The 20,205-nt window shown below is 32.7% G+C and overlaps 1 protein-coding gene and 1 pseudogene across 1 annotated transcript in view; both read left to right on the top strand.

Annotated features, from left to right (window-relative positions):
• The window catches only part of LOC148284641 (protein O-mannosyl-transferase Tmtc3-like), a 383,475-nt gene that overhangs the window by 135,229 nt on the left and 228,041 nt on the right, over nucleotides 1-20,205 (top strand). The gene's annotated exons all lie outside the window — the stretch shown is intronic.
• On the top strand, nucleotides 4,049-4,735 carry LOC148284642 (small ribosomal subunit protein uS4 pseudogene; annotated as a pseudogene).

Below are 20,205 nucleotides of genomic sequence, written 5' to 3'. Positions count from 1 at the left end.
ATAGGCAAAATGGTGAATGTTACACAGTGTGTAAAGTGGTCACTTAAACCAGCCATTGACAGTCATAAGCCCTGTAAATGCCTAGACTTCCATATTCCTTTCTTTAAGGTATTCTCCATCCCTGTTGTAATTTGTTTAATTCATCTAATTTAAACTCGTTTATTCCCATAATTATATAAAATCATGATTCAAACCCCCTACTTTTATTGTAAAGATATAACAAAAAATTGTTTAGTCTCCCACCAATCTGACGAGGTCGGTCACGACGAAACCCGGTCACCTGTTAAAATTATAAATAGTCTTGAAAAAACTACAGTCTTTTTCTTCTCCTTGCCTCTCTGTCCCGGTTCATCCAGGGTCGGGCCTCCTTGTTCATAAGCGCCATATCTTCTGTGTTGGGTTGATATAACGGGAACATCTTCATTCGTTATCTCTACTACGAACTAAATACGTTCTTAGTATTATCGTAATAAAATGTAAATATTTTTTTATTATTATTTGATCCCGTTGCTAGCGTCACAGACTCAAATCAGAGGTCCTCTGTTCGAACCCCGGTCTACCACAACTGAATTTCCAATTTTCATCACTGATTTATTTACAACTCGTTGAAAATAGCACCGAAAATTAAAAAGTTTAGTTGAATCATAACGCAAATATTATTTTTTTTATTGTCGTCTTTAAGCTATTTAATATTAACCCTTTTTCTAAAACGTTTCCTTAAACATGTAAAATAAACCAATTTTTGGTAAAAGTTATTTTGCGTATTTTCATAAAACATTGTGGCTTTTAAAAAAAAAAAAATTTACTGTTCTCGATTTTTACTTCAAAGAATAATAAAACAATGTTTTAATTAAATTAATTTGAATCCGCCTACTTTTATAAATCCTAAAAAGTTCAGACACACGTGTCTGCGGGGGAAATTATTCTCATTCTTTTATTTTCCGTTTTTTTTTTATATTAGCTTTAAATTTGATTACTTTATCCTCATACCAAAATGTTATCAAAATATTATGAACTGTTCTTAAATGTTGTAAAAGCAAGTTTTACATTATTTTTTATGATAAAGGCGGTGGTAACTTTGTATACATGAAGGGTAGTACTTACAAATCCTGATTTAAATAAAATAATATTTTATGCAAAAAAACAAAGGGGGGATCAATACAGCTCTCGTAAAGTTGTTTTATTTTTAGAAGAAGTGTGAATTAAAAAAAATAAACTAATAATACATAAAGTTTTTTAAATATTGGTATTTATTATAATTTTTATTTTATTGTCCACTAATAAGCGAATGTTTCATTTTCATGTTCTTTTTTTCAATTGTCTCAGAACCGGATTACTTACCCTAGTTAGACAATCAAAGCAACTGTAATAATTTTATGAAGTAAAATAAACAAATCACTTATAACGGATATTTGTTAGCCGTTTATGTGTTACTTTATGGACGCTTCATTCTCGCGTTATTTGTTATTAATTTTTCGTTCCGAATCTTTTTTACAGCTATGAACCGTATGAACAATACACTAGTAAATTAATTTAGGGATAAGTTTTTGTTGCGCCATATCAGACCTTTAAGCCCGATTACAGTGGTGAATTACAGCACAGTACACTCAGGCTTGAGAAAAATCACGTTAAATTTTCGTGTGCGAGTCAAGTGCCTTAACCACAACACCACGGAGGCCGCCTCGACAAGTATAAAACAACATTTATTAATTTAAAAACGTGTTTACCATTTTTATATAAACAATTATGTACAAATACAGGCCAACACATAAAAGGGGAAATTAAAATTCACAGCTTCGAAAGTATTAAAAAATTCCACATCACTTTGCTCTTGATAAACTCTAATACAGTAAAACTCTAATTAAATTAATTATAACAACTTTGTTTTATACCACTTATTTTATTATTTTATTATTTCTACCGACCGCGACCGGTTGAAAGCTATACAAGCGTCTTTATCAAGGTATTGGATTAATGCTTAATTAACAATGTTGTTTTTTTTTTTATTAAAATGAATAACTACAAAGTTAGTGCTTCAAATATAAAAAATACAAAAGAACTCTGTTTATCCGAGCTCCACTCATTTGGATTGTCAAATATACAGATCGTTATTAGGAAATAAAAAAATCGGAAGTTTATATTTTAATTTAATTGCGCAGTTAACTTTTCTGGACGTGTTTAAGTATGTTTTTAATGTGATTCCTATTCGCTGTATTATTTCAAAAGTAATCAAATCTGGCACTCATTTATCCGGATAATTGTATGTAATATGAGTAAGTTTCCTATTTTATTTTCGCGTTCCAAAATTTATCCCTTTTTTGTCGTTTCTATATTTATGTGTGGGGGAACAATCACATAAGTCAAAATGCCTTACTCTTAAGAGACAGTTTTTTGAGTCTCAACCATTGCGGGTATCAAATTTAACATTGAAAAAATATATTTTTTCCTCCATACTTTGAAATTGGATTATTGCTGATAATCTGGAATACATAGTAAAATAGTGGTAACTCTTCAATGTTACACCGTTTAAGACATAAACTTCTTCTTCTAGCCGATAACTTATAAATTTATTTTGTTCAGCAAAGTACATTGATAATATTATCCTTAATAACGTTATTTGACTTTTAAACGTAGTTGCATACTGCAAGATGAGCAAATAAAAAAATATATTAAAAAGTTTTCTTATGTGATTGTTCCCTCCGCCAATAGATACATATATGTATGTACTTTTGAAAATCAACAGTTATTTAAATAATTTGTTAAATGTTCTTTTTTATGTTAGTTTTTTTGTTATTTTTTTTACAACGTTTTCGTTCATTTTGTTTTAGTAATTTAAAATTTTAACTTTTTTTTATTTACGTATTTTTTATTAAGATTAACAAATTACAACAGGGATGGAGAATACCTTAAATAAGGGAATATGGAATATTCTCCATCCCTGTTGTAATTTGTTAATCTTAATGACTCCCGAGGAGTGAAATCCAGTCTTTTGTCTACGAACATTTGGACAAACTCAAATATTGTATTTTTCACTGTTTTTTTTTCTTTATTTTTTAATATTTCATTAAATTTTTGTCGCTCTTTATTCACATTATGCAAATTGTAAATGTTTATTCAATTTTACTACTTTTTATAATACACAATTCCATTTAAGACACCATTATTAATTTTCATCGTCTGACCTGCTAGAAAATTCCATATTAGCTCGGGATATAACTATTCTGGAAAATGTATATGAACTCTTTTTACAATAAGTGTTTCTATTATTTTTATATTCTGAATACATTTTATATAAAATAAGTTGTTATTTCCCAAAATAAAATGACTGTTGCTCACTGGTCGATTCAGTACTTAAATAATGTCCCTAAATAACTGTTATTTTAAAAGATTTAAATCATCAGACCACTATCGGAGTAAGTTATCTAAAGTACGTAATGAGGCATTTCCTTGCGATTCCAACTACGGCGAGTATTTCTCCTAATACAAGTTGGTCCTGCCGCCGAATGGTCGCTGTCTGCGGATAATGTATGACCGTTAGTTCGTGCGGTTCCCGTTACCGTTCCCTTGTAATGTGAAAGTAATTCTCCTACGTATGTGGGACACAAATTCTGGATATTTTCCTCCAGCGCAGTAATTGATCTTGATTTACGGTCCTCGGTCCGGGTGCGGCTCAGGGCCCCGCAGACTGCAGGCTAAGGCTAGACGATTGGCCGATAGTTTAGTTGGATCGGGCTGTATCCTAACGCTCTACGCAAATTGTTTAGGATGTTCAGAATATATTCTTACATGCGGTAATAATTAAAGCATTTAATTGTACAGCGAAAACTTGAAAATTCTTTCAAATTTAACCAAAAATTGGGGTGCGTCTTATCGTCCGCAAAATACTGTACTTTTTAGCATCGCAAGTTCATGTGATCAAGTCTTTACAATAAGCAATAAATTATTGCGTTGTTACGTTATGATAGATTTCCGGTTTCGCTATGTTTTTCGACCTTTTAGCGTGTTTTGATGTTAAGCCGTTGCAAATTAGCGTGTACGGGGGTAGAATTATTTTGCGGTTATCGCTGGTCGATTTCGTCTTGCGAGATCCTAGATCGCACACGCCAAGATGGTGAACGGCAGAGTACCCTCTGTCTTTTCCAAGACTTATGTCACCCCTCGTCGTCCCTATGAGAATTCACGTCTTGACCAGGAGTTGAAAATCATCGGAGAGTTTGGTCTCCGTAACAGGCGTGAAGTATGGAGGGTTAAATACACCCTTGCCAAAATTCGCAAAGCTGCCCGAGAACTGCTAACCCTGGACGAGAAGGAGCCCTAGAAGTTGTTCGAAGGTAATGCATTGTTGCGTCGTTTAGTGCGTATTGGAGTGCTTGATGAAGGCAGGATGAAGCTCGATTATGTGCTCGGTTTGAAGATTGAGGACTTCTTGGAAAGGAGACTGCAGACCCAGGTCTTCAAGCTTGGACTTGCCAAGTCAATCCATCATGCCCGTGTGCTCATTAGGCAGAGACATATTCGTGTCCGCAAGCAGGTGGTAAACATTCCTTCCTTCATAGTTCGCCTGGACTTCCAGAAGCACATCGACTTCTCCCTGAAGTCACCGTTCGGCGGCGGTCGCCCTGGTCGTGTGAAGAGGAAGAACATGAAGAAGGGAGCTGCTGGAGCAACAGCTGCTGATGAAGAAGAGGATTAAGCTTAGAAACCAATAAATCATATTGTATGATTTTTAATAAAAGATCTACTTTTAAATTTTAGAAAAAATCACCGACTTGAATTAAATGTGAGAAACTAATAATACGAGTAGTTATAATATTAATTTAAAGTATATACAATTGTATATATCACTCCAATTGCAGCGTACCTAGTACATCATTTTTTAAACATGGTATGCAAGCACAATAAGTTTTTCTGGGTTATTATGCCGTGTGTCGTTCGTACTCTCTACCGACGTTTCGGATCGCGTTACAGCGTCCATCATCAGGGTTGATGTTATTTGTGTATGAATATGTGTTACGTTAGGTACTTAGAATAATGGTACACATTAATCTAAACGACTACGACACGGTACAAGTCCCAAATACATAACATCACACAAAAACGACTGCGACACGGTAAATCTCTAAGTACCTAACGTAACACATATTCATACACAAATAACATCAACCCTGATGATTAACGCGATCCGAAACGTCGGTAGAGAGTACGAACGACACACGGCATAATAACCCAGAAAAACTTATTGTGCATCTTAACGGCCGTGAAAATCTAAGAAGTTTAATGGTATGCAAGGTTCATCAGTCTTACGCTTTAGGTGCCAGTTCATCACTATTCCCTTTCCGCACCTAATGGTGTATAGGGCACTGCATTGGTATACCAATTGCAGCGTATCTTGAATTTTTTGTTACATGAAGGTAAGATGATCAGTCTTACGCTGTAGGTATCAGTCCAGGGACTATGAAGTATTCCAGTGCGAAAACACCCTTTTTAATAAATATTGAATATCAACCATGTCGGGAATCGAACCCAAAACCTCTTGCATGGTAGGCAAACGCGCTGACCATTACACCACGAAGCTTCGTCTTCTCCCGAGTCGAGTTTAGGTGTCAGTCCAGGAACAATGAACAAATAATACCGTTACCGTTACTAGTCCAGGAACAAATAATACCGTCCTCTCCGGTCACGCAGACATTTTCAATCTCTCCTATATGTCATATAGAAGATTCTGTATAGACAGTTCGCCTGTTTAGTTCAATGTCAGGAATTATTATGTATGTATGTTCATTATTATATTTTGTACCTATTACATTACTTGTAAAAAACTGTATTTTTTTTTATTCTTTAAATTTATTTAATTTATATTTACTTTGTCTTTATTACTATATAATATATACCCAAATGTATTTTTTTGTGTTTCTTATTTCCATTTCTAAGTGCCTAACATTTCTCAATTTTCAAATTATTTTTATTTTGATACCTAAAATGTAAATATTAATCAATAGCTTACATCAGTGTGAAAATTTATATCGACAGTTTTCACAATTTTAGTTCATTTTTATTCTTATTATTTTATTTGAAAAATTATTTATACACCCTTACGGATTATTACATTCATTTTACATAGAATAATATATACATTTTTCAATTATACTCTGTTGTTTAAAATAATATTTTATACGTCTTTTGTTTAGTTTTGTCTGGTAGTTTATTGTATAATTTCAGTCCCTGGTTCATTAGTCTTGATTGTCCTTGTATTGTTTTAGAAAGTTGTATATGGTATTTGTCCGATATTCTCGTATTATGTCCATGTTGACTACAATTTTTTACAAGTTTTAGTTCTTCGTCTACAATTACATTAGTGGCTAATTTATGGATAAATTTTAATGATTCTAGTTGAAAGAGTTCTGTTATATTTATTTGCTTAGTTTGTTTAAAAAGTTCTCTAGTTGCAGTTAAATAGGGAAGGTCATATACTAACTTTAATATTTTATTTTGTTGTCTTTGTAGTCTGTTTACGTCATTTTGATATCCTGCTCCCCTCTGTATCTGTATGCAATATGAAAAAAATTGTCGTATTTTCCCAAATAAATGAATAAATATCTCCAATAAATACCTCATTTTGTTACCGTAAATCGCTTATAATAATGTATACTTTTATTTGCCTTGTAACGTTCTGTTTTCGATGAAAAACATTTTACCGTATATGTTTTCCAAAGTATGTCACAAGTTAACATTTACATAATCCATGTTTTTACATTTCCATCCTTGTTTGTGATTATTTTCTTTAGCCCGACGCCGACGCCGGCGTTCTGACTCCGAGAATTCCTACCAAATTGAAATCAGTTTTTTCCGCAAAATAAACGGTAACACAAACCGGTTTTCCCTATTTGGAAAAGATAAATAACACCGCTTATATTTTTTGTTACAAATCGAAATAGCCAAATAGTTTTTTTTTTTTTGTATTTATTATTTGTTTTTTTGCGTAGTATGTTTCGTTTGAAATCAGTACTGTGTGCAAAATTAAATTAGAACCCCGGACAATTCCAAAAAAGAAATCGAGGGAAGATTAGTCAGCCTCGCGATGCAGTTACTTGTTGGTGAGTATGCCTCCCATGCCTGAGATTCTATGTTCGATTCCCGACAATATCCACGTAAAATATTTGTTTAATCTGTGGTTTTTCACTGCAATAATTGTTTGTCCCGGGACTAGCGCCTGTAGCGTAAGAATCGTCTTGTTTTCGAGTTCATAACCTGGTCCCCGATTACATTGGGAAATTAAGTTTACTTTTATTGTCTAAAGAGTCAAAACAAATTTTCTTTATAAGAAAATATGTATTCGTATAAATAAATATAAGTAGCGAATATACTGTTACATATTTATTAATTATACAGGCTTAGCCAATTACAAATCTTGTAAGAAGAAACAATGTACTTTTTTAAATATATTTATTTTACTTTTTGTACATAATGTTGATTGTACATTGGAGGGCTTGTTGCCAAATGGCTATTCCAACCAACCAATAAAATAAAAGTTTCATTTTTGTAATTCAAGTCGTTAAACATATTTGGTGGAAAATTAAAAAAAGGTTACGGATTTTAAAAAAAATGTATTTGCATGTAAATTACCTTAAATCAGTACTACTACTCAATGGGTAAAGGGAATGAAGAGGAATGTAGGAGAAATTAATAAAAAGAAAGAAGATGTTTCTTCAGACGTGATTAAAACATAGATACTGTAATAACATCTCTGATAGTTGATGGGAAATGATTTCACGGTCGAGCCACATGGACACTATATGAGTTATAGAAGAAAGAGGAATTGTGGGTGGGTATTAAGAGGGTGCTTTGAGAATTAGAACGAAGAGGTAAACGACCCAGTAAATTAAACCAGTTTTTGGAAAAAAATTATTAGGGTGTTTTGGAACAAAAATATTAAGATTTTTTAAAAGTTTTACCATGAAAAATGTTACTCTGAAGTTTCGTGGTCTGGCCCTGAAAAACCGTGTTTATCTCGCTCAATTTTACGTATAGTATATTAGTTTATGTACGCATACTTGTACGTATCCCTCTGAGTACCTACTTATCATGCGCAGTCCGTTCATAGAACGTATGAAACTATTGGTTACCTAAATTTTACGTCACGAATATTTTTATAATCATTATGATATTTAAAAAAAAGTATGTAATATTGTTCATTATAATAAACAAATAATAATTTTAATTTGTCGTTAAATACAACGACCTGTGACGGAATCGACAGTCTAATTAAATTTTCAAATGTGACGACTAGGAAATACGCAACCATCCATTCCCGTATGCAAGAGCTAAATGCGCTTGTGGTCTAAAAAAATGTCAGCGCATTGCGCAGTTCTCGTAATAAGCAGCAAATTCGTATGGGCCTGCCACACACTCGACGAGTGGCATGGGAAGTAGCGAGGAAAGGAGTCAGAGACGTAGTGTGGCAACATTACTCGTCATGCCGCACGTCATGCTCCTCGTCGTGCCCACCGCTCTCTGCTTTGTCGGTTTTTTGAGCAAGAGTCAAAGGACCGGCAATACGAGCTCGAGTAGCTGGCCACATAATCGCGCGGTCGCAGTATGCATCGAGCGCTCACACAAGACGCACGCGTCATTTTCGAATGATGTATATTTCTTTGTATGACATTGATATAATTAGCTCTACTAAAAATGCATAGCGCGCACGCTGCCACAGTTTCATCGTCCATTGTATAGCAAAGACAAATGACAAGTGCGGAGCTTCGCGATAATTGCGCGAGTAGAACAGTGTGTGAGCAGAGAGGGAAACATCGGGCGAGAGGGCGGCAGCGCGAGGAGCATAGTGTGGCGGAGCTGTTACAGTTGCATAAAGGAGTGGCATCGGTATTAAAATTCTTAGTCCACGCCTGCACATCCAAATTTTATATGATCTCTGGAACCAATTCAAAAAAGCCGATCCAAATTCATTATCTCGTTATGCTGTACTGTGTTTTAACAAATTAAGGACTAGAATCGCTTAATCCAACCGAATTTTGACAAGTCACGCTAAATATAACTCGACCGCGGTATCATAAGAGCACAAAATCGCTTGAATGTAATAGTTTGGTATTTTTTCTTCCACTTATTAGAAAAAAATAATGTATTATTTTAGTTTGTTTTTTTATGCTTAATACATATTAACATAATCCGATTACGCTATTAGTGAGAGTTTTTTTTTTTTAATTCCTTCGGGAGTTACAAAAAACTCATTTTGGGACAGTCAAACTCAGGCAGGACAAAATCAATATGGAAGACGTGGGAAATACAGGGTGTTCTTTGAACCCTAATGAAACCGCGATGATCAGTATGGGCAAGAAAACATGTTGGCATATTTAAAAAAAAATATTTAGAACAAAGAAATTAAAAAATATAAATATATATTTTTTTTTAAATGGTTGGTTACTTCTGCAGGGGAGAACTGAGGGGAGCGTGGCGCAGTGTTATACTCCCCTCTCCCACCCCCACCTCCTCGTTTCACCCCTGCAGAAGTTAGCAACCATTTGCTTTTGCCAATATGTCTTCTTGCTCATACTGATCATCGTGGTTTCGGATGTGACAGGGTTTAATGAACACCCTGTATATATCCAAATCCATATAATGTGTGTTATTGTCACAACTCAACTTAAGTCCAAAAAAATTGGGACTTGTGACTCAATAAATTAATAATACTAGTACAATTATTTTTTTTTGAAATAATAAACGAATATATATTTTTAATTAATATTAGCTTTTTTATGATTTATTTAAACATTTTAATTTTTCATGTCATTTTCTACGAATTGTAATGCATGGTATACTGGACTTGTGAGTATTTATGTACTTTTTGGGTTGTTTGTACATATTGTTTCTCTAACCAAAAATTTTACCGCACGCCCTGCTACTCAGATAATATTTGATAATATGTCATAGAAAAAGTTTAGTGGACTGTATAACTAAGTCTACATTATGATAAACCGCTTATAAAGGAACCTTTTATACGAAGTTTTAGATGTATTTTTGCGTGCAATTTCGAGATATTACCTTAGTAACCGGATCACATCAACATACATACAATCTAATCTTTTTTTTTCCAATAAAAACCTTTATAAGCGTAAAAAAACAAAACATGCAGTAAAAAAATGGAACACTTAAGGTTGAACTTGCCAAAAAAGAGTCTGGCTCTTGTATTTGGCAAGTTTACAAAATATTATAAAAAATAAACAAAAAAATGCAAAACAAAATAATAAAAAATTGTATTAATTGTAAAAATTGAGAAAACTTAACACTAATAACAAATAAATAAAAAAAATTAAAACACAAAATTTATAAATTGATATCCACAGGCACATATTATACAAACATCTTACAATGTTAATTATGTCAGGAAGCTTTTCTTCCATTTAACCTTAAATTTTCCGTAATTTATTTCTCGACGTAGATTTTGTGGTAAATTATTAATTAAAGCTATTAAATCGTAGATTCTTCAAGTCTGGGTGTTATCAAGGTTATGTGTAACTCTATGATTAATTATGTATGTCCATAACCTACGGTTAAAGTTTAAAGACAATGCTTCATGTTTCTCCTTGTAACGTGTCTGGCACACAGCCATAAATACATAAGTCTTTAGAAATAATCCGAGATAATCCGTCTGTTTCTGTTTAAACGTAATAATATATCAATTTAATCAAACGTCATTTTCACAATCTCCTTTCCGCACCTAATGGTACACCAATCGCAGCGTATCTTCATCATTTTTGTTACATGAATGTAAGATGACCAGTCTTGCGCTTCAGGTACCTCTCCGGGGACTATGAACTATTCCAGTGCGAAAACACTCTTTTAAATAAATATTTAATAACAACCTTGTCGTGAATCGAACCCAAAACCTCTTGCATGGTAGGCAAACGCGCTGACCATTACACCACGAGGCCGTCAAACTGTTGTGGTTTAGTAATTACCATTCATTAAAGTTTATGCTTGAACTTGTAGGTATCGCCAATTTGATTCCTATTTTTTATAAATAGTTTTACTAATAAACTACGATATTATATTATTATCATATTTCAAAATTATGTTATAGCTTAATTTTAAGATGTATTTTTGTAATTAAAATTCTATGGAAAAAAAACAAGTAATTATTTTATGGGCAGTTGAAATTTTAGCAAAAGGGGGAAAACATTTTTGAGAAGGGATATGAAAGTTTAGGCATATACATGGATCATGAACCGTTATTGACTGGTTTGAATAGCAATTTTTATTTCAATAAAAACAATTACATTATTGAACAATTATCAATTTTCGTATCCCGACTTGCTAGAAAGTTCCGTGTTAACTCAGTCTTATACACTAAATCAATACACAGGTATATACATATTTTGATATTATGACACACATAAATATACCAAGTAATTACACAATAAAAATTAAAACCTATTAAAAATATAATTCAAAAAAGTTATTTAAAAATAAAATTCATATGTTAGGCACTAACTTTTTTGATTTCTATGTTAAAATATAAATAAAATTTGTCCGAAATCACTAAATATATTTGGTTTGTCGGCCGGTTTCAAAACATGACTGTTGCTTCCTCGGGGTATAAAATAAAAATTAACATTAGATTTTGTTTACTTCTGGCAAAAAATAATAAGTAAGAATCTTAAAAAATTATGTGTTTAGTTTAATAATACACAGTGTAGCAAAATTAAGACCATGTGTTTACAATTCGAAGTTTGACAATGAAATAGTTCTATAATTTAATTTAGAAAATAATTTTCCCAATTAAATAACAATAAAATATCTACGTCATGATAATAATATTTTGGTTTTATGCCCCAATGTTCAGAATGTGTAGATTAGTCAGTTCGCACACGCCTTGGAATTCTTTGGGATAGATCTTCCGGTTTTTTGTTGATCTCTTCAAAGCAAAACAAAACTTATCTTATTTTTTGTTTTGTACACCATTTTGTGAAAAGGGCCTAAATTTTATTGTTGTGGTATTTGTTACAATCAAAATAGTGTTAAGTTTCCACAAACCAAGTTTTCTTAAATTTCCATTGAAAATAAACGTAAAAATGGCATTTTTCAATAAAAAGTTATAAAAGTGCCATCTATAAATAATTTGTTTCATATTTTTGTTTGGAATCACCTTAATAATTTAACGTAGTTATGCGGAAAGCAGCCAGTCCACAATTTTGAAAAAATGAGATATGGTTGTTATCGGGTGCAGTAAAGTCAATTCTATGTTCTGCTAAAACTAGCCACACCGCTTTCATACAAAATACAAAAAAAACTAATAATCCCCTTCTGAAAATAGTGTCGATCATAAAAACGGCATTTCTCGATTCGCGGAAAACCCTCACAGCATTACAAAAATCTAACGGTAATTAAACAATCATTAAAATAGGTTAAATACGGAATTAGATTATTGTTGATAAAGTAAAAAAAACTGATGTATTCATTGTTTATCATTTGTCTTAGTCAAAAACATTCCAACGGTGGTGTAGATTGGATTATTTACTTTTTTCACAAAGGTGCTATTATCTCAGTTTCACTTGTCTATGGCTGGCTGCTTGCTGCATAACTACGTTCAATTGTTCTTAATCGCGTTTTAAATGTAACATGTGTCCTGTTTTCACTAAAACGTTACAGTTAAATTTCCAACATTTTCACGGCTTTTCAGATCACAATGATTTTTTCATTCAAACTCTTTCCGGCGTTACGCATCGCATCGCGACGTACAAATCCTTAGAACATAACGTAACATATGTATACACAAATAACCTCGATAAAAGACGCTGTAATGCGATTCAAAACGTCAGATAAGAGTGCGAAAGACACATGGCATAATAGCCCAGAATAAATCAATATGCTACGTATTAATTGTATATATTATATAAATAAAAATAATTGGTAAAGAGAAATACTTAGTATATTTTTTATTATTCACTCCGAAAATAAAATTTTCAGGCCATTTCCCAAAAGCCGTAAATATAGTCGTATTAAAATTTAACATAACTTTTTCTGTGCTTTCTCTTAGAGATGTGAGACAGGCGGTTAATAGGAAAAGAGTGGGTAAATGCAGCAGCTGGGCTGCTATTCTAAACACTTTTATAGCGCGTATTTCGTAGGTAAATACGCGCTATACCGCGCTATAAAAGTGTTCGAAATAGCACCTGATTGCAGGTGTTTATAGAAACATGTTTTCATTTTAAATATCACCCGTTTGAAATGTGTGTTGTAATGGTCAACGTGTTTGCCTACCAAGCAAAAGGTCTCGGGTTCGATTCCCGACATGGTTGGCATGAAATATTTATTTAAAAAGGGGTGTTGTCACACCAGAATATTTCATAGTCCCTGGAATTGGTACCTAAAGCGTAAGCATATATTCTTTTATTCATGTAACGAAAAAATATGATCAGATACGCTGCGATCGGAGTATCAATAAAGTGCCCTATGCACCATTAGGTGCGGAAAGGGAATGATGATGATGATGAAACGTATTCGTTTTTTTTACTTTATTTTTAAAATATGGTTATTAAAATTTGCTGCTTTGATATTTGTTTACGTGTAAAGGATTTTAGTTAGCCTTCGCCAACGCGTCGCAACGCTATGAAAGTTTTAGTAAATACACAACCTTCTTGTCTTTCATATCAGCTAGAGAAAGCCTTTTATGCTTTGGGCTAAAAAAATGTCCATGCCCGTCGCTTTGTAATTCTTCGTTAGCCTTTTGCGGCGTCCCGTTTACATAAATAAAGGATAAAACCCTCCTGTCGCACCGCAAACCCTTTGGATTTTCTGTTCTCCTAATAATGCAAACATTCTAATAAACAAATACGCTCAAACTAATCACAAACGAAGAGTTGGGTAATTGAATTTTAAATATAACCAAATGAACTCGTGTTTACATTCCGCCGGGAATCAAATTATGAGTTCAGCGTAAGGTAGTCTCCCATTTTCTACCTTTCACCGTTTAAAAAAATAAACTGATTGTATATTCAAGGACCTCTTATCACCGGCGGCTCCTGACCGAAAATATGGGCAGTGCATTTCTTTACATTTTTTAAACTTATATATTAAGTTTAATAATATTATAAAAATATGACAGGTCTGACGTGATAAACGGGCAATAGTATGACAGATGACAACACGCGCATCGGAACAAGGAACGCTAAATTCGCCTAACATTATACGCACGTTATATAGGATACTAAATCAACTAAATTCGTAATAATATCATGTCATTACGCATGTTCAAAGTGACATTGCAAACGAACTTCAAACTTCAAATCTGCGCATGCGTTGGCAATGCCCGGAGTATGTATATGACCTTCTTCCTCTAACGCACGATTCACCAGTATAAAGCTTTGTCTATCTCGCTCAAATGACGATCTTATGAGAAGTTACATATTTCATACAAATTCAGGGTAAAGAATTCTGCAAAACAGAACATGCACAGGGACGATTGCGCATGCGTAGACAAGATGAGAAAATCGTCCGCTAAAGTCGATCTCGCTAGATCTTTTGGCGCTAGTATTGAATATTATGGTGTTTACGTGTATAATATTGCACCGAATCCCTGTTTCTTTGTACTTATAACATATTTTTACTATCAATAAAATTTGGTAATGTATCCAAAATAAAACAAGTTTATTGGATTGTAATTCTACTTTATTTTTTTATAAAATATACAAAGGGTATATTGTGACCTTTACCAAAGATGTTAAAAATATTATCATTAACAATATAATACGATTTTTTAAAATATATTTATTTTGTTAAATAAATGTAATCCGGGTTTATAAATGAATTTCAAACCAAACAAATCAATACTTATTTTACAGTTTAAAATCAACATTATCACTGGTACTTTTTTTTCTTCTTAAAAATGAATATGAAAGGGGTGAACTAGAAATAAATATTATCATTATTGCTGTTAGTATATTATTTTTTTAAAAAAACAATGGGAGAGTAAAAATTTGCGTGGGTATACACGAGTATATTACGTTTGTCGAGAATTATGGGCATGGTTTTTGAAAATATGCATATTTATGTATATTTCTTTTAGATCATGCAATTTGCAGATGTAACGGTGGTAAGAAATAAAATAAAATGAAGTGGCCACAAAAACGATGTAGTAAAAAAAGACTTCACTCGAAAATATAATTTCCCAGATACGATGTCATATTTCATTCAGAAAATGGAGGACGGCCGTTGAAACTTTTTAAAGGAAAAATCTGTCAAAGTAGTTAAATTTAAACTAGGAATTTACAGAAAATTTCAGCCAACTGACGGGTCGGAATGAATTGTTGGACACAATTTAAAAACGTAAAAAAATAAACGAGTTCAAAATATTGAATTATAATTTCGATTAAAAAAAAACTGATTTGGTTTAGTGAAATGTATGGATCGGGTAGTTTAGTTACAGCCCTGGGAGGAATTAAGGCTTTTTACTTTTTAATTATTTCCGCTAGATCTTATTTCGGAGAAGGATGTCCACGAGGCTTAGCAGCCGTAGTGTAGGGCTGTGAAACTCTGCAAAAGTATAATCCGGAACTAAACCCGACCGGACGTGCCGGAGAACGCAATAAGCGGATATTAGTCCTGTGGATATGTTACATTGTCAGGGATAATATACTGTCTAACATGTTGAAACAAGTTTCTTAGGTACCTAATAATAAATATCAGATTTTTACTTTATTGAAGAAATTTATAACACAGTTGAATGTGGAAATGTTTAGTTTTGTCTGGTAGTTTTTTTGTCTAATTTTAGTCCCTGGGGTGCTATTCTGAACCACTCTCGTGGCACTGGAAAACAGTTTTTCTCGTGTATTTTGTATGTAAACACACGAGATAATACGGCCGCGAGAGCATTTGGAATACCAGCTCTGGTTTATTAGTCTTGACTGTCCTTGTCTCGTTGAAGAATGTTCTATATGATATTTTGTCCATGTTTACTACAATTTTTTTTAGTTGTAGTTTTTCGTCTACGATTACATCAGTGGGTAATTTATGAATAAATTGTCATAATTCTAGTAGAAAGAGTTTAGTTATACGAGTAGGTAATTGTTCAGTTTGTTTACATAGTTTATTAGTTTCTGTTAGATAATGGAGGTCATATACTAACTTAAATATTTAATTTTGCTGTCTTTGTAGTGTGTTTATGTCATTTCATATTCCCCATAATAGTTGCATATAACATGTTTTAGTTTTTACATAAGCTTTATACATTATATTTTATTCAGTTTTTGAAACAATGTAAAAATTAATATACTTTTTGGTAACTTATCTGATACAATAGAACTGGTAATAAGGGCGTTTTTTAAAAATCCTCATTTTAGTATCATAATGGTCAAACTTACCTTGCGTCGAATTCACAACGCCTGAGAAAACATAATTTACACTCGAAATCTTTTTCGTTTTATTTCCACGACGCCAGCAGATTTCCTATCGAACAAGTGTTGAACACTCCCTCTTTTCGCGTTGCTAAAAACATGTCGTTTGTATTCACAGTGTGCATTCTTGCACCTCCGCTTTTTTCTTTGTTTTTCCTTACAATCAAATTAGAATAATTCGTCCGATTCTCGACAAAATGTCGGCCGAGACGTATTCTTCACTGCCACTTCCCGCCAATATCTCCTATCTGCTCGGTCAGCCACCGCAGAATATGTCTAGTTAAACCGTGTAATTATCTTAGATGAAGTTCTACCAGCCCGCTCGCTGTCACCCGTGACTGGAAAATAATTAAAGCGGCCATGTCAGGGTGACATACGAGCCGCAAACGAAATTAAACGAATGTACGCGACATCGTTCTTATATGAAGAGGTTCCCTTAATACTGCTTACTGACTTCTAGATTAATGGTTTTCGGGATATTTCGAGACCTTTACGAGAGAGAACGATATTCCAACACTTTGAGCGTGGTTCATTGTAAACGTACTCTTGTTAGTCTTTTGAAAACCTGGGTTACTGTCAACATAATATTCTTTTTTTCCGATTATTTTTTCAAACTATTTATTTGATTATATAGTATATTCTTTTATCAACAATGTGTGATAACGAATCGTTGTTTTGATTTTACTTTGATTAACGTTTCGGTATTTTGGTCTTTCTTTTTATACCAGTCCGCCAAACTTAACCATGTTTAATTGGCTCTGAGAGCTTTCTACCCGAATAATTAGTACCAACTCCAAATACAGAAATCATCCTTCTTAGAATGGATTGCCTTTAAAAAACTCCAAATACAACTTTTTACGATTAATCTAATCTAATTGCATCATTTTTGCTGATATATTTCTTCTATCAATGTTAACTATTTTTACATTAATTTATTTTGTTTGAGATTATTATTTTCATCATAGTTGGATAATGTATATAGCGCCATTTTATCGAAAATCACCTCAGGGGACTGTACAATAAATAAATATCCCATCAGCTCTTGCAGCTACAGAGCGCATGGACGATTGGGACTGTTGTTCCTCGTTTCCAATTATGATCTATTTAAATTATAAGAGATAGGAGCTAGATTACAGCACGTCTTGCAGCTACAGAGCGCATGGACGGTTAGTAATCTAGCCCTTATTTACATTATGCTTTAATTCACTAACTTAAAATTATATCAATAAATTTAAAAAAAATAAACATTGAGCATTGTAAATTATTTGTCAAGTGTTCATGCTAAAAAGTAAACAATAAAAAAATAAATATATAAAGCACTGTTTCAACATTATGGTTAACGAAATAAAGAAAGATATCCGAAGGGTAGCTTTTGTAGATTGCAAGTATCATAGTTACTGCCGGACATGTGGCTAACATTACCTAGGGATGGTGCGTATCGTTGCAATGACTTGGTGTCCACTTTGGTTAGAATTGTTTAGTTTTAATATAGGTACGCAACATTCTCGCTCAATTTATTTTTTTACGTTAATATCAGACAAATGCGTGTGTGAGAGTGGTATAATGATTTATCATTTTTAATGTTATTCGTAGATTGGTATTTTATATATTATGTTTTTGACGTAAATTATGACTTTAGTCACGCATTAAAAAGGATATTTTTAAATTTTCACTCTGAAACGATTTTTTAAACCACATTCTTGTTTCTTTTTCTGAAAAATCAAATGAATTTCTTTTCCATGGAACTGTGGCAGAGTTAGTGCTGTTATTTTTAGCAAAATTTTATTTCGGCATAAATATACAATATAGCCTCGGGGCTTTTGTATTCATTCTTTTTAGGGCACCTACTCCTCTTCCTTGTTTCTCAAATTTCTTTTCCATAATATAATCGATAATCTCGCTCCGCTCCACTTGTCTGCATTGTAGAACTTTATCGTTTGTACCTCTTTAAATATAATATATGTAAAACCAGGAGCGTAAAATGTATTCTCTGCCTTTTGTATCTCCATTATAACATATTTCCGCAAAATTTTATATTGCTTGTAATTTATTCTTGGAAACGTATTGTAAATGCTTATAAAAATAAAATTAATCAAATATGACATTGGTGATACTTGTTAAATCTACTCAGTTTATAGTAAGATAGATTCTTAAGATTTTTAAATGGTATTTTGAATTCCCTCTACCTAAATTTCACTACCTTCAAAAGAGTAACCACTTTGAAAGTTTGCTAGTCTGGCGAATCACGTGAACAATTCAAGTGGGCATTGGTGAAAGATGAGCTATATTTCTTTATAGTTTGAAAGGAATTGCCTCAATCCCCTTTCACGGCTTGACAGTTTTATTCTCGGTCACTTCCTGAGTTTAATTCGATTCGCGAACTCATATTCTATAATAATTATTTTTAATTAAATAAAATATTACCGTTTTCAGTCACTGATCGATATTGGCTGAACTCCAAAATATTTCAATCATCCTGTAGCTGGGTGAAACGTATCTCGCATTTTTACTTGCAAATTTTTCTCTTTTACGGGGTTGAAAATTTTAATAAAACCTCGATAAAGGACTCCGTCCAAGCAACTTTATGGGAGGGCTTAAGTGTATTATTTTCTTACTTCAGGAAAAAATCGAGTCTGTTCGGGTCTTTAGGTGTGTCGTAAGGAGAGACTTAAGGCTTCACGCAAGACGAGGTCCACTGTCTAAATTATCGGGTAACTTGCTTAAGGCCACGGAACCCCAACATTGGGGTCGCGAAATGAATTTTATGTAATTGTGAAAAACCTGCAAAACAATGACTTGACTTCACATATAATATGTTTGTAAAGCGCCAACGGGTTTTTTAAATTACAAATAAACAAAAAAATATATGCAAAGAATGAGGACCGGCTGATTAATGAGCGATCAGAAATAAGGTCACCCTATCTGGAAAAGGTTGTTTCTTTGAACTAGTAGGTACTACTAGAAACATTATGTATGCGTACAATCCATTAAAATATTTTTTTAAACTTTGTTTATTTGTGCGTAGCACAATGTTTTCATATAAAGCATTCGAATGTGCGTGCTTACACAAGTGTTTACTTAGTTGACCGATAGGCAGTAACACATCAAAATAAACTTTTGAATGTAGGCTTTATATTGACTTATTATTTGAACGCACTCTATATATGTAAAAACCTACTGAAAGTCTGTAAAAATTACGAAATTAAATTAAATTTTGAATTTATATAAGCATGGACAAATTTGAATAAAATCTGACATAAATATTTATGTATTATTCGAAAAAACACTGTTATGCGCAAAGGAAAATTCTTTTATTACAAATTTAAATTATAATAACAAAGGTGTTGTAAAACGCTTTTTTTATCCAAAGAGGTTTCTACTCGAAAATGTTTGAAACTAGCTTTGTAACTAATCTCTTCACTTTTAGACATTCCTTAGGAATGAAGAATGTGGTTGCGCTGATTTCTACAGATTATACAAATTATTATTCGTTATTTTTATAGGAATATTTGCCGTCGGAAACTATTTCTTATGTTGGATAAAGTTTCCAAATATGTTTCATTTCGGTTTAAAGTTTTTGTTGTTACCTTAAAGTTTCGCAACATGTTCTTTCACAAATAGCGTTGAAAATCTTAACATTTTCCTTATGCTCAATTTATTCTTAGAATTATTATTTTACTCAAAGTACCTAATGGTGTAATATATCTTAGGCTGTGTGTACTGTCAGCTGTTATTACAAGTTTGTGTAGTTTTCCATTTTGTTTTTAAGTTTTCTTTTAATTATTATCTTATGACAAAATAC

Source organism: Micrasema longulum, unplaced genomic scaffold (assembly GCF_059751315.1).
Source record: "Micrasema longulum isolate JH-2025_06_02 unplaced genomic scaffold, ASM5975131v1 h1tg000101l, whole genome shotgun sequence".
Classification (NCBI taxonomy): Eukaryota; Metazoa; Arthropoda; class Insecta; order Trichoptera; family Brachycentridae; genus Micrasema; species Micrasema longulum.
This window is presented reverse-complemented; position numbering and strand designations above follow the sequence as displayed.